This window comes from Solanum stenotomum, chromosome 3 (genome assembly GCF_019186545.1).
Source record: "Solanum stenotomum isolate F172 chromosome 3, ASM1918654v1, whole genome shotgun sequence".
NCBI classification, from domain to species: Eukaryota; Viridiplantae; Streptophyta; class Magnoliopsida; order Solanales; family Solanaceae; genus Solanum; species Solanum stenotomum.
Genome location: NC_064284.1, coordinates 24,326,158 through 24,349,657, shown reverse-complemented (window position 1 = coordinate 24,349,657; position 23,500 = coordinate 24,326,158). Strand labels below are relative to the sequence as shown.

Here is a 23,500-nt window from a genome sequence, read left to right as displayed (position 1 = left end):
ATTTTTTTCATAATGGAGTGATGTTTTTATTATAATACTAGTAAGTTTTATTGATTATTTTCTTTTAGGGGGTAAGCTGTATAGTATGATAGTAGTAATAATATATATTTTTAGAAACAATGATTCTTTTATTATTAGAAAGTTAAGATATTAGATTATATGTATAATCATGTTATAAGTTTTATTTTCTGTGAGTTTCCTTAATCATGTTTATAATTATTTCAAATTATTGATGTATTTTTATAATTTTGTATTATTATATTGTTAGACTATATTGTAAATTAAAAATTTAAAGATCAATAGGGCTTATGTCCCACGCCTCGAGGCTTACGCCTCACAGCCTCATGCCCCCGCTTTTTAAAACACTAATTTGGATTAAGCTTTTTAAATTTGAAAGCAACTTTTTAACTAGAATAGTAACTTCAAGTTAATCTTTCCTAGGAGAAGGGTGAATTAACTTTCTGGGAAAATTAATGAAAGTTGATTAATTTGATCTTTTATGTCATAATATTATAAGCTCGATGACTTTGTATGAAGTTAATCTAAACTTGATGTAATAATTTGGCTAGGATTCGTAGAATTGGTATTATTTTTTTAGATTTGAATTTTTGTCCAATTATGTGATTTTCGTGTCGGACCGTAAAACAAGTATGTGGTTCTTTTGGTCCTAATGCTTCACAAATGAAAATCTTCTGACTCTTGATCGCAAATTAGAATATGCATGATCTGTAAAATTACAATACAGATCAGAGATGTTGAGGCGTACTCATGATTTCGAGATGATGGGTGCACTATTATGAAAATGTGGATTTAATCGGTTTGATATTTAGGTTCTTATCATTGAAAACAGTTGAAATTTTAAAATTATAGGTCCAAAACTGAAAATTTTAATTAATTAAAATGCCAAAAGTGCTATCAATAACCACTTAGAGAGGTGTTACCCAATTTTAGAAAGAAAAATAAAACAAGATAGATATAAAAATCAAATTTCTAACCTCACTGAGAGGTGAACCCTTTCTTCGTCTCATTATATAATACTTCGAGTGTGGGTTCACACATCTATATTTAACAAAAAAATAAAAATGTAACACTACTATATATATGATTTCGAGAGGGGAGCATGAGTTTACGTGAAACCGGTGACCCCTCTTGTACGCGCATATGGTCATCACATCCTAATTTTCCAAGGTTTTCTTCTTTTGACTCTTAGGGGTCGTTTGCTAGGAGGTATTAGAAGAGATAGTCAACGTATGATATATGATATTATTTAGTACTATGTTTGGTAGAAATTTGGGCCTATGTATAACTAATTAATGGATTAGTTATACATCTTACATGGTATTATAGGATGTATTACTAATACCTTCCATTTGGAGGTATTGATAATACATAGGATTTACTACCATGGGATAAGTCTATGTAAAGATAAAAATATTCCTCAAATTATTTTAATTTTTATTTTATTTTCTTGATTTTATGTTTTATATTTGTACTAGTATATTGTAGCCATTTAAAATTTATTAAATATAAATTTATAAAATGATTCGAATTATATTAAATTCATGAAAATATTAATCCAAATAAATATTATAGATTAATATAATTGAGTTAATTATTTAAATCTAATAAGTATGAATTTAATTAAAGCCCGCTCCATAAAGCCCAAAAGCCATGTCACTTAAATCTGATTGGCCAAACGGAATCCTATTCCTAGCACAACTCCTCTATTCTAAAACTATAAATAGGGGTCCTCATAATTTAAAAAAGGAACCAAGAATTCTAACAAGAAGTTAGAGAAAACTCGTGGATCAAAAGCAACAGATTTCTCTACAAGTCGAGAATTCAAGAGTTCAAGTTCAAGATAAAAAAACGATCAAGATCAAGACCACCAGATTCAAAATCAAGCTTGAAGCCCTTGAATTCAACTAGAAGTCAAGATCAAGATAAAGTTCAAATTCAAGTTCATTGAAGATTCAAGAACAAGCTCCAAAGCCCTTGAATCCAAGATCAAGTTCAAGATCAAGATCATCAAGTTCATGTCTATATCAAGTTCATCAAATCTACAAATCAAGATAAAGACTACAAGATTCAAGAACAAGCTTGAAGCCCTTGAGTTTAATTTAAAGTCGAGATCAAGATAAAGTTCAAGTTCAAGTTCAAGTTAATCAAAGATTCAAGAACAAGCTTCGAACCCCTTGAATCCAAGATCAAGTTAAAGTCAAATTCAAGATCAAGCTCAAGAACCCTAAAATTATATCCGAAAAGGCGAATTTAGAGGAATCATAGAGATTGTAACACTCACACTTTGAAATAATAAATATGATTGTTGCGATATTTTTTCGTTCTTGATTATTGTTTTCTCGACGTGAATTTTACTGTCTACACACGTGCGCGCACACACACACACATATATATATTATGTGCATGTGGTTTTCTAATTATTTGTATTTTGAACAATTTATAAAATTGCGTACATATTAGAACTACAAATTACAAATTTTATGTGTAACTGTAGATGTTTTATTCAATTTTACTTTTTTTTTACAGACTTTTTGATTTTAAAAGTAGATGGTTTATCTTTTTAAATTGAAGTTGACATTTTGTGAGTGATCAATTCATTAAGATAACAATTATTTATCTTTTTTTTTTTCAACCGGCCAAATAGGCCCAAATTTATTTATTAAAGAAATGCAATAAGTATTAGAAGTACAAAAGGCCCACAAATTAGACCAACAAAAAAGGAAACAAACTACAACAACAAAAAGTAAAAATATCTGGAAAGTAGCTCAAGTGTTCTTGCTTCTTCTCAGATTCTTGGTGTGAAAATTCATGGAACACAGTTGCTTCCAACTATAGAGCTTAAAGGTAAGCTTGTTACACCTCGAATCGTAGATACTTTTAATCATTTCGCTACTTTCCACTTTACTTATGTTGTTGCATCTGACTTGTTTTTGTTGCGAATCTGTGGATTGTTTCTCGAGTTCTCGAAGAATCCGATCAATACATATCTTGACTATAATTAAGAATCTCATGTTGCTTCAATTGATGTTTTGTTTATCTCCCAGTCTAAGATTTCCAGAAAAGATAATGTACAATAATTTTCAGATCTAAATTCAATGGGTTGAATCACCATTGAAATTATCACCTTCATATTATTAACATTCTCTTTATTTGTAAACGCAGTGAATTGAAGATAAAACCAACTTTAAGCTTTTTATAGCTTTTGCAGCATCATGGTAAGACTTAAAATTTAGATCTTTATTGTTACCTTAACATTGTTTTCCTTTTCCATGATGGTATGAATCCGAAGATTAATATCACCACCACAATTAAGAAAATAAATATTAATGTAACTACAGTGAATTGCTTGCAACAAATAAATGTATAATACAAAAGAAAATAATCTACTATAATACTATGTGAATCCTGGTTTCATACCATATGTGACACCTCAAGCTCTCACCACCTGAACGGTATATTTAACCAACAAAAACTATTTCAGATTTCACTTAATATATAGCAGATTGTAACCTTTTCTCTGATTACACACTTATGTTTTAACATTGTATCATATTAGTAGACCTACATTGTGGATGTCAAAAGACATGCCTGCCTGATTCTTATGTTTGGTATGCTCTGCTTGTCTAAGTTAATAATTTTCTTAGCTTGAACTGGAACCTCTGAAAGTTGTTGTATTCAAAGCTACCTGCAAAATCAAAAACTAAGTCAGCAAGATTATTTCCCTCCCATAAGGAGTGTTGTACACATGCTCAAAAGCAATTTCCTAGAGACCCTAACAGCCTAAAGATTCCTTCCCTTCGATGGCTTCAAACCACCAGAAACTTCTTTCATTATGGGGGGAAAAGTTTTTTTCATTAGTGGGGATAAATCTTTCGAACTCAAGAATACAGGGGATACACATTCAACTAGTTTTCATTAATAGAAAGAGGAAGGAGATTTACAAGTAAGATAAGCTTAGATTCACAAAATCTAAGATGGATATGCGAGACTCTTATACAAGCTTCAAAGGGTTCTGGACAACTATACATAAGGTGGGGTAGAAAACAACAACACAACCTATACAAAGTCTACCAAAACTTCAACATATATGGTCGATTTATTCGCATTGAAGTATGGCATGGCTCCTCAAAAGGTGTAGTAATCATTTCGGAGATAAGATATAATATTGGACGGACGAAGTTTGCGACTAAAATGATTCAATTTTTGGGAAAAAACAACAAGATAGGGTCATCACCATTACCGCCTCCATTAACAAAATCGTATCGAACTGCTGCTAGCATAGTTAACTGGCCAGAAATCAGCCAACAAACAAGCATAGGTGGAGTCATTGACCACCCTCTCCACAGAAGCTTGGTGGGCACTTTCAATGACCCTTTCTATCACAGCCCCAACCCTGATTTAATTCAAAAATGGTTTCTCACTAGATGGAAAGTCACCCCCCTTGATCACAATCAATTTCTCTTTGAGTTCCCTTCCCGGCAAGAGTTAATAAGAGTTAAAGCAGGGGAATGGTTTTGGAATGAAAGGCACCTAAACTTGTCGTGGTGGTCAAAAGACATCAACTCTCAGACATGTGAGCCATCAGAAAATATCCGATTGAAAGTATTTGGGATCCCCTTAAGCGCTTGGACCATGGACACTTTCGAGCATATAAGGGACAACTGCAGAGACTTCATTGGTGTTGACGAAGACGCAAAGAACAAATCCCACTTTCACTGGGCCCGTATTTGCGTCAAAAATTTAGCCAAGAAGTTTTCGGTGAGTTTGAATTTCGAATCTGCTGGTTGGCTATTTGAATTAGCGATAATCACGAAGATTCGGTCCTCTCCTTTACCCGTTGGTCAAAATTCTGAGTCAGCTAGGGTTGAAAAGCTGCTGGGAGCACAGGCCCATACAGTCCCACATAACACAAAGATTATCTGGGCAATAAAAAGGGCAAGTCTTATTTAATTCCAAATGGGCAGGCCCAACACTATTATGGGAGAATTCTCCAGCCTTGAACAATGATTATTATACCAAAGGCCCAAAGAAAAGGAAGACACACAAGGAAAATTACAGTACGCAAGTTTGGAGAGCCTCCATTGCCAAAGCAGACCCATGTAGCTTCAGACTTTTGAGTTCTGTCTTTGTAGCCTCCTTCGACCCTTTTGAATTGGAAATTCAAGCCTCCAATCACCGAAAATTGGAGCATGAGGCAGGGGCATTCTCTCAGCTTGTAGCAGATGATGAAACAGAAAATCCAGTGCCTTATTTGGGTACGTGTAGGCAATATCCAATCACCACCATAGTTTATGACTCTAATTCAGATCCCTTTTCTCAATCTTTCAATAGTCTTCTTTCTCTACCGTAGCGCAATGATCCTTCACCACAAATTATTGATTCCCCTACTGTGGTGGAAACATCAAAATGGACAAAATTTACTATGTTGAAGGCATGCAAAGCACTGGGGGTGAACATTTCAGGTTTCGAGCATGAAATCTTGGACATTATACTAAGAATGGAGGAAAAGAGGAAATCTCAAAGCAACAAATGAACTTAAAAATTGGATTGGGGTCTGCAAGATGAAAGTGGAAAGAAAGATAGGGGTATGTACCACAAAGTTCATTCCAGATGATAGTTAAAATTCTCAACTGGAATGTGCAGGGTCTTAATAATAAAGATAAGAGAAGTACTTTAAAATCTCTTATCCAAAAGTGGGGAGCAGACATTGTTTGTTTATAGGAAACCAAAATAGAGTCTTGGAATCCATCTCTAATCAGACCAATATAGGGGAATAAATGGCTTTCATGGGCAGAAGTTAATGTAATTGGCACCAAAGGTGGGGTATTAATTTTATGGGACAAAAGAGCATGGAATTGTGTTGAGTCAAAGGCAGGGGCCTTTTCTATATCATGTAGATTTGAGCGCACATCTGAAGACTTCAAATGAGTTTTCACTTGAGTATACGAACCACACACCGATCCAGAAAGGGAGGACCTCTGGTTGGAGTTAGCATCAATTAAGGGATTATGGTTTGATATGTGGGTCATAGGAGGAGATTTCAATGTATGTAGATTTGAGGGTGAAAAGCTAAATTGTACTAGAAAATCTAGTGCTATGTAGGGGCTCTCAAATACCATTTTGGATCTCGTACTGATCGATCCTCCTCTCCAAGGAGCACAGTTCACCTAGTCAAGAGGGGAGGATACTTTTCAAGCCTCAAGAATTGACAGGTTCCTTTATTCATCAGAATGGAGCGAGATGTTTAGGGCTATCAGACAATACACAATGCCTAAAGTAATTTCAAATCATAAACCCATCATATTAGAAAGCGGAGATTGGGAGACATCACCATCCTACCTCAAATTTGAGAACATGTGGCTCTAAGCAGAAAACTTCATTGATATGATAAAAGGATGGTGGCAATCCTACATTATACAGGGTACCCCAGACTTTGTGTTGTTGCAGAAACTCAAAACCTAAAGAAAGACATTTCTAAATGGAATAGAGAGGTGTATGACAATATTGAAAGACAAATAACTAAGGCTCTTTTGGAACTAGGGAAATTGGATCAATTAGCTGAACTCACAATCCTTTTTTTCACCACAAGAAAAAACACCGTCCTTGAATCTTAAACTACAGCTTCAACAGATTGTAGTAGCTGAAGAGATCTCATGAAGTAAAAAATCTAGATGCCTATGGCTTAAAGAGGGGGACAGAAACCCAAAATTCTTTCAGAGAATGGCCAATTCACATAGAAGGGGTAACTCCATTGATAAACTACGAATAATAGATGAATTGATTGAAGACAAAGTAAGGATAAATGATAGCATTCTGGGGTACTATCAACAAATTTACAAGGAGGTTGAATCCTAGAGACCCTCAGTTGTCTCTAAGAACCTGCCCACCCTCAACATAGAAGAAAAAGACGAGCTTGAGCTCCCTTTCACTGAATTGGAGATTTCTAATGCTCTCATGGCTTGTGCCCCTGACAAAGCCCCAGGCCCTGATGGTTACACCATGGCTTTCTTCTAGAAATCATGGTGCTTCATCAAAGATGATATGCTAGTAACTCTCAATTTCTTTTACCAGAATTGCCAAATGGAGAGATCTTGCAATGCCTCTTTTATTGCTCTAATTCCAAAGAAGAAAGGTGTTGTGGAGCTTAGAAACTATAGACCTATAAGCCTCATAGGTAGTGTCTATAAGATGTTGGCTAAAGTCCTAGCAGGAAGGATGAAAAATGTGATGAATTCTCTAGTCTCAGGGCAACAAAGTGCATTCCTAAGGAATAGACAGATAACTGATGCACCCTTGATTGCTAATGAAGTGCTAAACTGGAGAATGAAAAGTGGTGAGTCTGGGATCTTATGCAAATTGGATATAGAGAAAGCCGTTGATCAGCTCAACTAGGCTTATCTAATCAATATTATGAAACAAATGGGCTTTGGTAGTAGGTGGATAAGATGGATATTATTTTGCATTTCAACTGTTAAGTTCTCAGTTCTGATCAACAGAAGTCCAACTGGATTTTTCTCTACTAAAAAAGGGTTGAGGCAGGGGGATCCACTCTCTCCTTTTCTATTCATTCTTGCAATAGAAGGGCTATCTCAGTTGTTAACTAAGGCTAAAGAACTCCAATGGATTCAAGGATTCCAAGTAGGCAGCAATCCAACCACCACTATCATGTCTCTCACCTACTCTATGCAGATGACACTCTCATTTTTTGTGGAGCTGATAGGTAGCATGTCTCTAATCTCAACACCATTCTCGTAGTTTTTGAGGCCATCTCTGGACTCCATATTAACATGCTCAAAAGTATGATATATCCAGTAAATTAGGCAGCCACTCTAGAGGATCTTACTAGCATACTTAGTTGCAAAATTGGGTCATTACCTACCACCTATCTAGACTTTCCCTTGGGGGAAAGTTTCAAATCCTCTGGAATCTGGAATAGAGTTATTGAAAAAATGGAGAAGAGGCTAGCCACGTGGAAAATGCAATACCTTTCCATGGGTGGTAGGCTCACTCTTATCAAATGTGTCCTAGAAAGTAATCCTACATGTTGTATGTCTTTATTTCCAATACCAGGTTGAATTCTAAAGAAAATGGATAGGCTCAGAAGGAGATTTTTGTGGGAAGGCAACATCCTCACTCATAAGTACTCTTTTGGTAAATGGCAATCAGTTACTCAGCCTAAGACTCAAGGAGGCCTAGGAATCAGGAATCTCAAACTCCATAATAACAACCTACTCATGAAGTGGCTCTGGAGGTATAGACAAACTGGGACTGGGTTTTGGAGAGACGTCATCAAGGCTAAATATGGCATTCAAGATCACTAGTATCCAAATGAAAGCAATGAACCCCATGGTGTTGGGGTATGGAAACATATAAGTAGTTTCCAAAATTATTTCTTTCGAGAAGTATCCTTTAAGGATGGTAATGGACTCAAGATCAGATTTTGGCAAGACAAATGGCATGAGAACTCTATGCTAAAAGACGTTTTCCCCTCCTTGTTCCAGATAGCCTCCAACAAAAAGCAACTATAGCCCAGAGAAAAAAACTTTTGGGCTCCTATTTTCAGAAGGAACTTTCAGGATTAGGAGATTAATGACATCCTTTTCCTCCTAGAAACTTTGGAAAGCACTACACTGGTGGTTGAAGATCAAGATAGGATTCTTTGGGGTAATTCTAAGGAGAAGGCCTACACTGTGAAAGAATGCTACAAAAACATAAGCTCCCAGAATGACATTCTTCAATTTTGGCCTTGGAAACATGTATGGAAAACTAGGCAGCCTCTCAGAGTATCTTGTTTCACCTGGACAACCCTGAAGGAAACATGCGTAACACAAGACAATCTCAGGAAAAAAGGTGTAATCCTCATCAACAGACGTGTCATGTGCAAGCATACCAATGAGAGTGTTAATCACATTTTTTTTGCACTGCCCTGCAGCAGATAGCCTATGACATTTTTTCTACTCTATGATTGACCTACAATGGGTAATGCCCTACACCATCAAGGATGCCTATGCCAGCTGGATATTGTGGAGAGTTGACAAATCCATCAGAAAGATCTGGAGAATGATCCCAACAATAATTTTTTGGAGCCTATGGAAGGAGAGAAACAACAAATGTTTTGAATGGATATCAACTTCTTTTTGCGTAATCAAGGCCAAATGTCTAGTTAGTTTATTTAGTTGGCATTTTTTTGCCACTGTAAACAGTGTTGTTAATTTTTGGGTTTTGTTAGTTCTCTATCTCTAGTACAGTAGAGTAGTAGGGCCCCTTTTAACTGTTTCTCAAGTTCTTGCCAAGCTAGCTCCATATATTTCTGTTTGGAGCAGCTTTCTTACACATTGTGATTTGTGACTTTGCATCTTCTTGATGCTTTCTAATATCATTTAATTACTTTACTAAAAAAAAGAGTGTTGTACTCTTACTGTCAAAGCATTCCTTAGCCTATTAATGGAGTTGACCTCCACTGTCATTCTCCAAGGCACTTCCCACTCTCCATTCAATATATGCACCAATGCCATAGAATCAATTTTAATTATGACCTTAGATAATTGTTTCTCAAAACAATATGAAAGTCGTTCTCTTATAGCAATTGCCTGAACAATCAACTTAGTAGAATCAACTATTTTCAGACCTCTAGCACCCAATATATCACCTTTAGAGTCCCTCACACAAAAGGTTGCAGAACTAAGTCCTGGATTTCCCCTTGAATCTCCATATGTATTGCATTTCTACCAACCTGTAGGAGGTGGACACCATTTTACCAGTTTATATTGAAATTTTGGCCTATATTCATCTAGAATTGCAATCATATGAGGCCAGGATTTAGGAACATTTGCATAACCAAACTTCTTTATAAGCAATCTCTGAGTCAAGTTAGTGATATCCCATATCACCTTATCTACAGAGTATGTCCCTCAATGCAAAATTGTGTTTCTTCTCCTCCATATAAACTACATGATGATGTTAGGCATTACCTAAAAAATCATCTTCTGCCTAGTGTTTCCTTGACAATCCCACCACCTTTTCATAGTTTGTTTCACCTGGATCCTCGGAGCAATTATACTAGCAGCTTGTGAAAAATACTTCCACACAATATTGGCCATTTCCCCTTTAATGAATAAATGTTCCACAGTCTCTCTTTCTGGAAAATTACAACAATTACATAAAAGAGATAGGTTAGGATTCCAGTTGGCCATGATAGCTGCTACAGGGATCTTGTTTGTCCACACTCTCCATCCAAAAAAAGATATTTTAAATAGTAGCCCAACTATCCAGATTTTCTTATACCATTCAGAAATTGCATTTTTTCTCCTCAATAATTCCCAAGTAGTCTTGAATGAAAATTGTCCAGAACCTGTTACAGTCCACCATGATTTGTCAATTGCATTTGTCTGCTTTACCTGATCTAAATGAATTTTAACATGTTGCACAACCTCATCAGATAAACAATACTTCATTTCCTCATAATCCCATCCTTCCTCTGTCATAAATATGTCTACCCTAGTGATAGGGTAATAAGAGTGTTGTGGTTGTAGATGATATAATGGACCTAGTCTAGTCCAATTATCATACAAAATAGATACAGTTCCACCCTTAGGTTCCCACCATATATGCTCTTTAAGATACTCCCTATTATGTAACATAAATTTCCAAAGTTGTGTACCTTCCTTCCACTGAACTAGTGTTGGTATTTGCTTCTTACAGTACTTGTTCCACATATAATTAGCCCATAAAGTATTTTGAGTTCTAAATCTCCACATACATAGCTTGTGACACTGCAAATAGTGATTTAAAACTCAATCCACCTTCTTGCTTAGGCAAACAAACTTTATCCCAAGCTTCCCAATGTTTACTTCTCCCATTAACCTTATTATTCTAAAAGAACTTAGCAAATATTCTATGAAGCTCTTTTAAAACACATGTAGGAGGAACAATTGCGGACAACACATGAATAGGAACATAAACACTAGAGATTAAGACTTCTTTACCCTCATAAGATAGCATGTTCCCTTTCCAAACTTGCAATTTTTAGTTGACTCTCTTTATCAGCTCATCATAGTAAGATTTCCCTTTCCTAGCATGAGTTATGGGGAAACCAAGATAAGTTAGAGGAAATTGACCTCTAGTAAACCCTGTGCACTCCTCTACCAACTTTCTTACCTCTCCTGCAACATTTTGATGAAGAATGAAAGCACTCTTGTGCTTATTTATCTTTTGGCCAGATTCAGTTTCATATTCCTGCAAATATTCCATTATTCTCTCCAAAGAATACTTATTTGAAGAAGTAACGATGATGGTATCATCTGCATACACTAAATGGTTCAGATTATCACTACTCTTAGGTAATCCATAGCCTACAAATTGATTATCATCAATCAATGTATTTAGTGCCCTACTGAGAACCTCTGCTGAGATAATGAATAAAACATGAGACAAAGGATCTCCTTGTTTTATTGCTCTAGTAGAGTGAAAGAATCCATGTGCCTGCCCATTAATAAGCACAAAATACCAGTTGCTAGAAATTATTCTCCATATTACATCAACAAACACCTCTGAAAATCCCATCTTTCTTAATACCTTCATTAGAAAAAACCACGAGATCCTGTCATATGCCTTGGACATATCTAGTTTAATAAGAAAATTACTAGGCTTTCCTCTCTTCTTGATATCAGAAACGAATTTCCTGAGTTAATAAAACATTCTCAATAATACTTCTACCCTTTACAAAACCGATTAGGAGATATCAATCTAGGTAGCAAACCTTCAATCCTATTATGCATCAATCTAGAGATGATTTTATTGATGAACTTACTCAAACTAATAGGCCTCAAATCAGTGAACTCATGCACCAACTCCTTTTTAGGAAACAAGACCAAGTTAGTACGAGTGATCAATTTAGGCAGAGTGTTACCCCTGAAGAAATCAATAACCATCCTAAGAATATCACCTCCCACTATCTCCCAACAACTTTGATAAAATCTTCATTTGGACCACAACCACTATCTTCATCTAATCCAAAAATAGCTTTTTTAACTTCATTAAATCTACAAAGATCAACATTTTCTTCATTAGATATGACTTCAGGAATATATCTAAGTAGTTCAAAAGAGTCTGCTTCTGCCTCTTAAGAAAATTGTTCTTGAAAAAAAGACACCGCCTCAGAGACAATATCGATATCATTCTCCAACCAATCTCCTTGTCTATTATGCATTCCTTGGATATGTAACCTCTTTCTTATAACTTTAACTATACTATGAAAAAACCTGGTATTTCTATCCCCATTTTCTAACCAATCATACCCTGTTTTTTGCTGCCAAAACTTCTCCTCAAAATGAAGATACTTCTTATATTCTGCTTGTGCTCTTTGCAACACCTCTCTATTAATCACAGAAGGTTCTTCTTCAAATAACTTCTCTTTGATTTTCATAATGTCCTCCCTAATGAGAAGTTGCTTAAAAATATCTCCATACGCTTCTCTGCTCCATCTTGTTAGGGCAACTTTCACGCTTTTAATATTCTCTTTGAAATCCAAATAGGGATTATGGGAGCTAGTAGTGCACCAATTCAGTCTAACCACTTCCGTAAAAGTATCATTCTCTGTCCAAAACTTCAAAAACCTGAAAGGTTTTCTATGTCTAACCACATAGGTTTCACAATTCAGCAACATGGGAGCATGATCCGATCCTGTCCTTGGTAGATGTTGAACTTCAGTATGATTACACCAAGTGTTGATTAATTAACACCCTATCCAACCTTTCAAAGATGCAATCTTTCCCAGCTCTCCCATTCCACCAAGTGTAAGGGCTTCCTTTAAAATTCACTTCTTGTAAGTCACAAGATGAGATCCAAGTCTCAAAATCTTCATAATCAGCCGCAAGAACGGGTAAGCCACCTATTTTTTCTTTAGAATTTAAAACCACATTAAAATCACCCCAATCAACCACGGCTCTCTAATTATTGTTGTAAGTTGATCAACATCTTTCCACAACTGTAATCTGTCATTAGCATTGCATTTAGCATAAACCAAAGTAACAAAAAAATTATGACTTTGATTAGCCTGTATTAACTTAATAGTTAACTGTTGCTCTGTATCATTAATCACTGTAATTTCAATATCATGATTTGCAAAGAACCAAATCTTTCCAGAACAGTTTGCACTGGCAGTAGGCATCTTTAATCTTCTCTTGAATCTGTTAATTTGACTGACATTTTGAAAAGGATCTACCAATCCAATAAATGAAAATTTATGAAACTTATGTAGCATTTGCACCCTTTGAAATGCTTGTTGGGACTTCACTGATCTAATATCCCTTGTTTAAGCCTTCATATTCATGTGAAATGGATTTAGTTCTCTTTGGCTGAACCCTGAAGGGTTGACTCTGCTCCCCATTACCTTGCTTTTTTCTTTTTCTTGCAGACTTCAATAATCTAGGTGATAAATCTCCTTCTAATGCAATGTTGTCAAGGACATCTTCAGGTCTGTCTATTTCATGATTACCTTTTACACTTTGATTTGAATCTGTATCACCACTACTATATCGAATATCATGCAGAACCTTGTTGGGAGATTCCACTTTGAATACTTGAATTGCATCAACTTGTATCACCACAGGAACCTCCACTATTGCCAGATGATTATATTCTTGGGATTGTTACATATGAGGGCTATTATCTTCTATCTCCAGGTACTCTGTCTTATTTTCATCAGAATCCATAGTCATCTCCTCAGTAACCTTTTGGTTATTACTGGCCTTATTTGTTATATCTACTGCATTCTCTAAAATTGTTTTTTGATGGTGAATAGGGATAGAATCCTTTCTTTCATAATGATGGACTACTACTTATTGCTGCTTTTGGGGATTACGACAGAAAGATTTAGACACATAGTCATATCTAATATCCACTACGGTAGACCTTACTTCCCCAGTGACTTCATCTTCAATGTTCATGATAACATATTTAGGAAAACTTTTTTTTAAATCCACCAACACCTTCACTTGAGCACAACTAGGTCTAGTCCTTTTGATCGTAGATTGATCAAGATGGATAGGTGTACCTACTGCATTCGCAAGAGAGAATAAACATTCTTTAACAAAAAAAGTGGGCAGTAGGTTCGGGAAGGATATCCATGCCATCTTCATTCACTTTAAACCTTTAATCATTAATTAGCGTCCTCATTAGATATGCATACCCATCTCAGCAATTAATATAGAACGTCCCTTTTGATATGAGATTAACATAATCTTCCTACTTAGACAATCTACTGAGAATATGCTTGCTTCTAATCAATCCAATCTGGAATAATTTTCCGTAATTCTTCAAGATAGTGACTTTGCCCTCTATGAACACTTTTATCTTTCACATGTCTTTTTAGCTATTTCCTCCCCTTTTTTCACTTATGTTCTACCTTTTGTTTTCATTCTAGTTTCCCACTTTATTCTATTCTTTTTGTCTTTCATTTTCTTTTCTTTTTTACATTTTTTTATTTTCCTCTTTTATATGGTACTACTGACAACATATTTTCCCCCCTTTCAGCTCATATTCCACCATTAACTTAGATATTTTGCCTCAATCTCATATTTTGGCACTTCAACGAGGAATTTGTTTAAAAGAAGAAATTATTAAAAAACAAATATTTCAACTTGTAATATGGTATCCAAAGAAAAAGTAAAAATGATTAAAAAGGGATAACTAGAGATTCTCAACTCACAGGTAAGCTAGAAAAGTTCCAAAGAGGGTCTTTTTTTTTGCTAAATAACGGAAGGATTTTATTTAGTTAATAACAAAAGGTTCAATCATACAAAAGTGAAACTAGTCTATGAGATATAGTTTCAGTCGCATCTCTTTCTAGTACATTTATTACAAGTGAAAGAGATGCTTCAAAAACCAAGGTTTGATTGCAGATCATACTAGGATACTTCATTTCTCTTCTGTATTTTGCTAGTAACTTGCATTAACCTCTCTCAGAATGTTTTTCGGGGATGATCCTTCCAATTGAAGGAGTAGAGATCTGCAATCAGTGAAAATATGTGAGTATATGAGGTTATTACTATACAGAGTGTTAAGTAAATACCTGAGAATCTGTTTCCACGAAAAGATGTTTTAAGTTTTATATTTTGCTAGATTTAGGCCATGTAGCAAAGCTAGCACTTCTGCATGTAGGGCATTTCTTGCTTTGATTTAGCATGTGAATCCCGCAATCCACATTCCTAGATGATCTCTAGTTACTCCTCTAATTCCACCATTAGAAAAATTAGGTTATTACTATACAAAGTTTAAAAGAGGGTTACTCGCAAAAGAAGCGTATGGCAGTTTACTCATCCTAATAAATCCTAATAGTTGTGGTGACAAATCAATGGGGAAAGATCTATATGATACAAGCAAGAACAAACGAGTAATCTATTCTTAATAATCACACCTACAAAGTTTAAGACTCTGACGTTACTCTATTTTCAAAGTTAAGGACTGCAAGCATCTACATACATAATGAGGTATCTTGGTTGCTCAAGAATTGACACCTAACGAAATTTGGGAGCCATAGAGTCAAGAGCGTACAACTAAGTAAGGGAAAAGGTTGGAAAAGTACAAAACCAGATAGTTACCCCGCGTAACACTAACATCATGATATTCATAGGGGCATAGGTCAATGGTGTAACATATCTGGCAGCAAAGAAGAAAAAGGTCTCAGACATACATGGCAAGAGAATGCTACGTCATGTTCCGGATCCTGAAGATGTGATCCACAACAAGAAAAACTATCAGTTAAGACCAACATTTAAGGGCGAGTTAGTAATCTTGTCTGTAAAGATAAATGTATAAGGACGATATTATATTCCGGTCCTTATTTATATATTTTATTGCGAAGATACTAAATCTGATCCCTAAAGAACTTATTAACTGGTCCCAAATTCTAATTGAAGGACTTAAGCGGGAAAATATACTTCCAGCCAATTAATTTTTAATACTTTAAAAGAAAAGCTTTTGTTTTCACCAATATTTAGGCACCAAATATTTTTAATAGAAGACAAAAAAAGAAAAATCTGCTCGACTTCTGAAAAGTAAAAACAAAAAAAGGAAAAGTCTTTAATATCAAGAATTTGGTCGCAACATGCCCTAGCTATCTCTTCAAATCAAATCGACGCTCTTCAATAGGATTTCCATCGAAACTCTGTCCCAATCTCAACACCAGCGGATTTCCATAGTAACGGTGTCTTCTTGTTGTTGAGTAGTTACGGCTTACATTAGTTGCTCGATGAAACTCTGTAGCGGTGTCTTCTTGTTGTTGAGTAGTTACGTCTTACATTAGTTGCTCGGTGAAAAACAAAGAACAAAGGTTTGCTTGTTGAGTAGTTACGACTTACATTAGTTGCTCGGTGAAACTCTGTAGCGGTGTCTTCTTGTTGTTGAGTAGTTACGGCTTACATTAGTTGTTCGGTGAAAAACAAAGAACAAAGGTTTGCTTGCTCTTCTAATTAAATCGAGTTGCTTGTTTCTTTCATAAACTGTATTGTCTTCTTCTTCTTCTTCTTTATAATCTTTTATAATTCTTAGTGCCAATTATCCTTAGATTTCAACCTTATTGTGTGTATATGATCGTAACAAGTGTTGTTGAAAGTTAAGAGGGGGGTGAATTAAAAATTCCTTCACTCGACTTTCTATATTGGTCAGTCGACTCACCTGCAAGTTAGTAATACATATAAATAAAGATAATAAATGCAGTAACTAAATGACACCAATAGTTTTATACTGGTTCAAAACACCGGTGGGGTGCCTACGTCCAGTCCCCTTGGGTTTCAAGGGTTTCCTTAAGAGCTTGCTGAGAACTTGGGTGTTACATAATGTTACAATTGAGAGCTCTGTCTGATATGCAAATTAAATCTTTTTCTTTGACACAATCTCTACTTGTATAACCTACACTCAGACCTTTCTTTCTCTTTTCATTTCAATTGTTCACTCAAGTGAGTACAAAGTTTTATGAAAGATAAAAGAAGATTACAATATAAGTTCAAGTGAAGTGCGTACTTCACAACTATGGCTAAGAGAGGTTTATATAGCTTTGGAGGGCTTTGCTCTTTTACGGACACCCAAGGGAGTTTGAATCAAGGATCTTTGATTAAGTCCTTGATTTTATTCTGATTGATTTGCTGAGTTATGTCCATATCAAATATGTGCATGAGAAAATTGATTTATTCCTTTGTATGATGATCTTCTTGTGGTCTTGAATCTTTGGCTGATCTCGTTAACTTGAATGCATCCCTTGATTTCGATTTCTTCCTCATAGTCTTGAATGTTAACTAATCTTGTTGTCTTGAAAGTATCATTTGATTGATGCACATTATCTCTTTCATTCCTTAGGTGATTTGTTCTGCAATCTTGAATATATTTGATCGATTTCTGAATCTCTGATTGATCATGATCTGCTTGATTGATTCTGGAATCTGATTGATTCTAGAGATCAAGACATATCTTTATTTTGGAATCTCTTGTTGATTCTACAGATCATGACATATCTTTATTTCTACTTTATGCTTTATGCTTGGTTTTCTTTCTTGTTGATGTGTTTGCCTGCGAAGAGTATGAGTGAATGTTTAAGTGTCATTTATCAAAATCAACTCTAAGGGGTTAACAGTTTTCATCATAGCATTTTTGTTATTTTTATGTACTCTTCAATGTTATGACACCTAGGAAGCAATGGATGCAACTTGTTGATAATCGTCTCGATGAAATCTACTTATCCGGCGTGCAAATTTTTTTGGATTATGCTTTTCAAAAAACAGAAGAAGAATATAAAATACAATGTCCATGTGTCACGTTACAATACATCTTTAGGAACTCATAAAATAGTTGAGACACATTCGCTAGTATATGGAATAATTCATAATTATACTTTTTGATATCAACATGGAGAATATTTGGGTGAGCCATTATCAGAATCATAATATGAAGATGAAGATGAAGATGAAGAACAAGATGGCGAGGCAGTAGAAGAATGTGAGAGTGAAGATGAAGTAGAAGAGCTATTGAGAGATTTATATCCTAATCTTGACGAAGGAATTACACATACTAATTGTGATGACTTACTTGAGGAGGAACCAAATGTTGAAGCAAAAATTTCTTATAGCCTATTGAAGGATTTTGAGTTGCCATATTACCAAAATTCAAAAGCTTCAAAGCTTTCCTCTTTGATAAAATTGCTTCATAATAAGAGTATGGGTCGTTGGAGTAATGCATCATTTACAATGCTATTGAAATTGTTGAAAGAGGAGTTGTTGCCTGATGGGGCCAATTTGCCGAACTCATATTATGAGGCAAAGATGATAATTCAAGAACTCGGGCTTTCATACAACAAAATTAATTCTTGTACTAATTATTGCATGTACAAGGATTGTTTATGTCTACAAAGACATCTACTCTAATGACATGGCATAAAGATAAAAGAGTTGATGATAGAATAATGAGGCACCCGACAGTTTCAATGGCATGGAAGTCATTTGATGAACTTCATCTTTCATTTGCACTTGAACCTCAAAATGTTCGACTCAGACTTGCTAGTGATGGATTTCAACCATTTCAAAATTCAAAAACCTCACACAATATTTGGCTTGTGGTTTTTATTCCTTATAACCACCTTGGTTGTGTGTAAAGCAATAAAATTTTATTTTGTCAATGCTTATTCCGGGTCCAAATGGTCCAGGAGATGCAATTGATACATATCTTCAACCTTTAATAGAGGAATTGAAGGAGTTTTGGGAAGTTGGTATTGAGACCTATGATGCATCAACTATACAAAATTTTAAGTTGCATGCTTCTTTATTATGGACCATCAATGACTTTCCAGTATATGAAAATTTATCAGGATGGAGTATAAAAGGAAAATTGGCCTGCCTATGTTGCAAAAAAGACACTACCTCAATTCGATTGGATAATGGTAAGAAGCAGTGTTTTATGGGTCATCGATGTTATCTTTCTCAGAATCACAAATGGAGAAGTGAGAATGACTCATATGATGGTACAATAGAGAAAAGTCCCCCCCATCAAAAGTGTGTTCCGGTATTGAGATACTTAATCAAGTACAAGATCTTGAAGGATTACATTTATCAAAGGTACCTAAGATAAGAAAGAAGATATCACATGAAAATCGAATGGATAATTGGAACAAAAAAAGTATCTTTTTTGAACTTCTATACTGGAAGTGTCTCTTGTTGCGACATAATTTGGATGTTATGCATATTGAAAAATATATATGTGATAATATCATGGTGACAATTATGAATGTCAAAGGAAAGACCAAGGACACAATTAAAACTCGATTAGACTTGCAAGAGATGAACATTAGGCCGAAATTGCACCTTATCCAAAAGGGGGAGAAATTTGACGTTCCAACAACATGCTACACATTGTCTCCTGAAGATAAGCACAAATTGTGCCTTTTCTTAAAGAATCTAAAAGTTCCTGATGGTTTTTCATCTAATATTTCTCAATGTGTGAATATGAAAGATCACAAGATATCTGGATTGAAAAATCATTATTGTCATGTTCTGCTCCAACATCTACTCCCTCTTGCACTTCGTGGTATATTGTCTAAAGAAGTGTGTGAACCGCTGATTGAATTATCTATATTTTTTTAGTGTTCTTGGATCAAAAGATTTGAGAATTCATAACTTGGAACATATTGAAGCGCAAATACCCATAACACTTTGCAAATTAGAAAATGTCTTCCCTCTTTCATTTTTTGATGTCATGGTGCACTTACCTGTTCATTTAGCTACTGAAGCTGAAATTGCTGGACCGATTCATTATCGGTGGATGTATCCTATTGAACGATGGTTATATTTTTTGAAATCTCTCATTGGTAATAGAGCATGTCCAGAAGGTTGTATTGCGGAGGGCTACATTGCAAATGAATGTATGATCTTATCTTTAAGGTATTTGCATAGAGTTGACACAAGATTCAATTGTCCTGAACTAATTTATGATGGTGGTTTAAAACAATCGAATGGTGGTTTATCTATTTTTAGTCATCCTGGAAAAACTCTAGGAGCTAAAGATCCATGTGAGCTTGAAGTAGATGAACTAGAACAAGCACATCTATACATATTGAAGAATTGTGATGAGGTATTACCATATCTCAAGTATGGAAGGTTCTTTCATATTATCTCATAATAATAATAATAATTATTATTATTATGTATTTTAGGGTTATTTCTTTTCTAATGAGACTTATGGGTCACTTCTATTTTATAGAGAGTTTGCACAAACTCATGAGAATGTTCGTCACTTGTCTAATGCAAAATGGAGTCGACAATTTATTGATTGGTTTAAAGATATGGTGTGTAATACATAAATATCAAATTTTGATATTCTAATATTGTAATACTTATTCTAAAATATTCAATGTAATCTTGTTGATAGGTCGCACAATTGCACAAAGGAGATTTCATGGTTATGTCGTTAATGGATATAAATTTCATGTACAAGATTATGATAAAAAGTTAAGGAATCAAAATTGTGGTATTGTTGTATTGGGTGAGAATGATGAAGATAATGAGAACCTTGATTACTATGGAGTTTTAACTGATGTGATTGAGTTGCAATTTGTCATGGATAGAAGAGTAACTTTATTTTGATGTAATTGGTTTGATGTGTATGATCAAATAAAAGGAGTTAAAAAGGAAGAGTATGATTTTGTGAGTGTTAATCCATATAGATTTTTGAAAACAAATGAGCCGTTTGTTTTAGTGGATCAAGCATCTCAAGTATTTTATGCTGATGATAATTCCAACAAAGGTTGGAAAGTAGTGAGGAAGACTCAACCTCGTGATTCCTATGAAATTGTGGAACAAATGGATGATGATATTGTAGAGTTAGGAAGTTCTTCCCAAAGAAAAGGAAAAGAACTAATGAGGTGAATTAATATCTTTTATGAGTTAGTACATTCATTCTTAATCGTTAAGATGACAATTTCTTTTATTAGTACATTATTAAACATTTTTCAAGTTTAATTTTAACTTTTTGGCTCTTTTTGCAGGTTCAAGATGAAACCATTGAAGATTGAGCATGAGGTTGATTCTAATATGAGACTATCAGATATACATTTGTCACGCCTGGTGCTGGTGGAAAGGGACGAGGTCGAGGGCTTAAATCTTTGGGTGAGAAAGGAAATTTACCATCTAAGGGTATATTACCTCTATTAAGTGGTCTAGTTAAGAAGTACATCAAAAAAATTGAAACAAGTAAGATATTTTGTATTCTTTTATTTCAGACCATAACCAAAAATTTTATTTGTGTTGAAGGAAAATATTTTTTCCATCTTTCTGTATTCTGTATTTTATCTTGGAGGAGAAGGCGTGGAAAATATTTTTCCAGCTTTCTGTTTGATGTTGAATATAGGCATAAGACGTGATATATGAAACTACCATGATAAGAAGGTAAATACGAGGCCAAAAATCAGCTTAAGAAACTGATGTTGAATACATAATATTCACAAAAGAGAACTTGTGAAACAAAATCAGCTTACAAAACTCCATGTAGACATCTCTGGTTATTTTCATGTCTTGTGATATATTAGTCAACTTATAAAGTATGATTTGTTTTTTTTCAGGTTCTATAGGGAAGGAACGAGCACAAGGACTTAAAAACTCTACCGTGTCCACTAGTCAAGGAATACAAATTATGCATAAGAACCTCATGGCTTTTGAGAAAGAGAACATTCAAATTAATACTTCATCTCCAACATTTACTAATCAAGTTAAGAAATACACCCATGAAGTTGAAACAAGTAAGATCTTTTCAAATGTATTGTATTTTTTGAAAATCTATTGTGTTTTCATGTTTTTGATAAACTTTAATATCATGTTTAGTGGGTCCAAGTGCTATAGGAAAGGGACTAGAAAAAAGAACTGGATCTTTGAGCTCCTCTATAGGAATTTCTGAATATGAGGTGGGATCTTTCAACAAGAGTGCTATTTTTGCTAATGATACTCCTACTAAATGCACCAAATCGAGTTTTACCATGTCTTCTAGTCAAGAAAAGCAAAAAATGAAAAAATTAGTTCTTGAGAAAGAGGATATGCAAACCAATGTTTCATTGCCTTCATCTATTGATCAAGTTATGAAACACTCTCAAACAATAGAAAAATGTATGATATTTTGAATTCATATGTTATTAAGTCTTAGAAATGAGTTTGATGGCTATAGTTTTTTTTTATCAAATTATGCAATTGTAGGTTCATCTAATCCTACAAAGGTAAAAAGAGTTCGAGGAAGCAACAAGTGCAAATAAGTTGCTTAACTTGAAATTGGACAAAAGCTGAAAGTAACATTTTACAATAATCGAACGGTTGGAACAAATAACAATCTTTTTTCAGGGCATTTGGAAAAAAATGTTTGTCATCGTAATATTTGTTCCTTGGGGGTATCATTATATCTTTCAGTAACGGAAGTTTCAAAAGTAATGTACACTTGTCGAATAATTTTAACATTTCAATTTTAATATACACCTAACAACTTATGATGCCTCTCCATTTTCTAAAAATAATAACTCAACTCATGTTTCAATTGTTATAGCATAAATTTGAAAGTGCTGATATGAATGATCATTGTGATCATATGTTGGGATGGATGAACGATTTATGGAACAAATGGAGAGAACACTTGCATGCAAAATATGTGAAGGACAAGCCAATCCAACAGTCTCTTAAGAATGTCCCAGGAGAGTAGACAAAAAAGAATGAGAATGATTAGTAAAGGAACATTTTTCTTCTGAAAGTTTTCAGGTACGCATACTTAGTTAATAGTTTACTTTGATACACTTTTCCGTAGTTTGATTTTCCTCCTTAGCACCTAATATACCTGAAACCAAACCTAAGTATAAAATGTCTGATACATAGTGTACTAGCATTCTGGATACACCAACTAGCTAACATACACCTAATTACTTGCACTAGAAGTTTATTGTTGAACAAATACAAGCAAGAAGCATTAGGAATGCAACAAATCGAGCCAAGTTGAAGATGCTTCATCATATTGATAGCAAGCCTATTCGAGAGATTATTTATCAAAAGGTATTATCATAAAATTATTTTTCTAAATGAAATATTTACGAGGTTTGTGCTATTTGACATGTTTGACTTTGATGTAAAGGGGGGAAAATGGCAATCCAACAAGAAAACAAATCCTTGAACGGTCACTAGTCTACCATAGAAGATGAGATGAAAGAAATAATGAAAATGAAAGAATTAGTCACTGCTCAACAATCATATGTCCTGCCTACAACATCGTCCTTATCAACTGAATGACCACTGCCTTTTCAGCTGACCAAGTTAGTAACAATATACCTGACTTTTTAATTTATTTTGTTGAAATGTAACACGTAATGAATGTCTGATTAAATAACAATAAATGGGTCTTTCGATGAGAAAAGGAAATATTCCCAGTTACACAAGTAAACTTCAAGAAAGATGGAATAATAGACTTGTTTCCT

General features: G+C 34.6%; 2 long non-coding RNA genes across 3 annotated transcripts; both read left to right on the top strand.

Annotated features, from left to right (window-relative positions):
* The first annotated feature begins 2,725 nt into the window (after positions 1-2,725).
* Positions 2,726-21,096, top strand: LOC125860765 (uncharacterized). 2 transcript variants are annotated; one of them, XR_007445873.1, is made up of 5 exons: positions 2,726-2,865; positions 3,184-3,236; positions 13,436-13,495; positions 13,572-13,703; positions 21,047-21,096. It is a non-coding gene; the product is annotated as an uncharacterized LOC125860765 (long non-coding RNA). The 2 variants fall into 2 exon arrangements; XR_007445874.1 differs by lacking the exon at positions 21,047-21,096 and adding an exon at positions 13,823-14,079.
* An 8-nt stretch (positions 21,097-21,104) lies between these two features.
* On the top strand, positions 21,105-22,423 carry LOC125860766 (uncharacterized). The gene is made up of 3 exons (XR_007445875.1): positions 21,105-21,167; positions 21,620-22,157; positions 22,245-22,423. It is a non-coding gene; the product is annotated as an uncharacterized LOC125860766 (long non-coding RNA).
* The last annotated feature ends 1,077 nt before the right edge of the window (positions 22,424-23,500 follow it).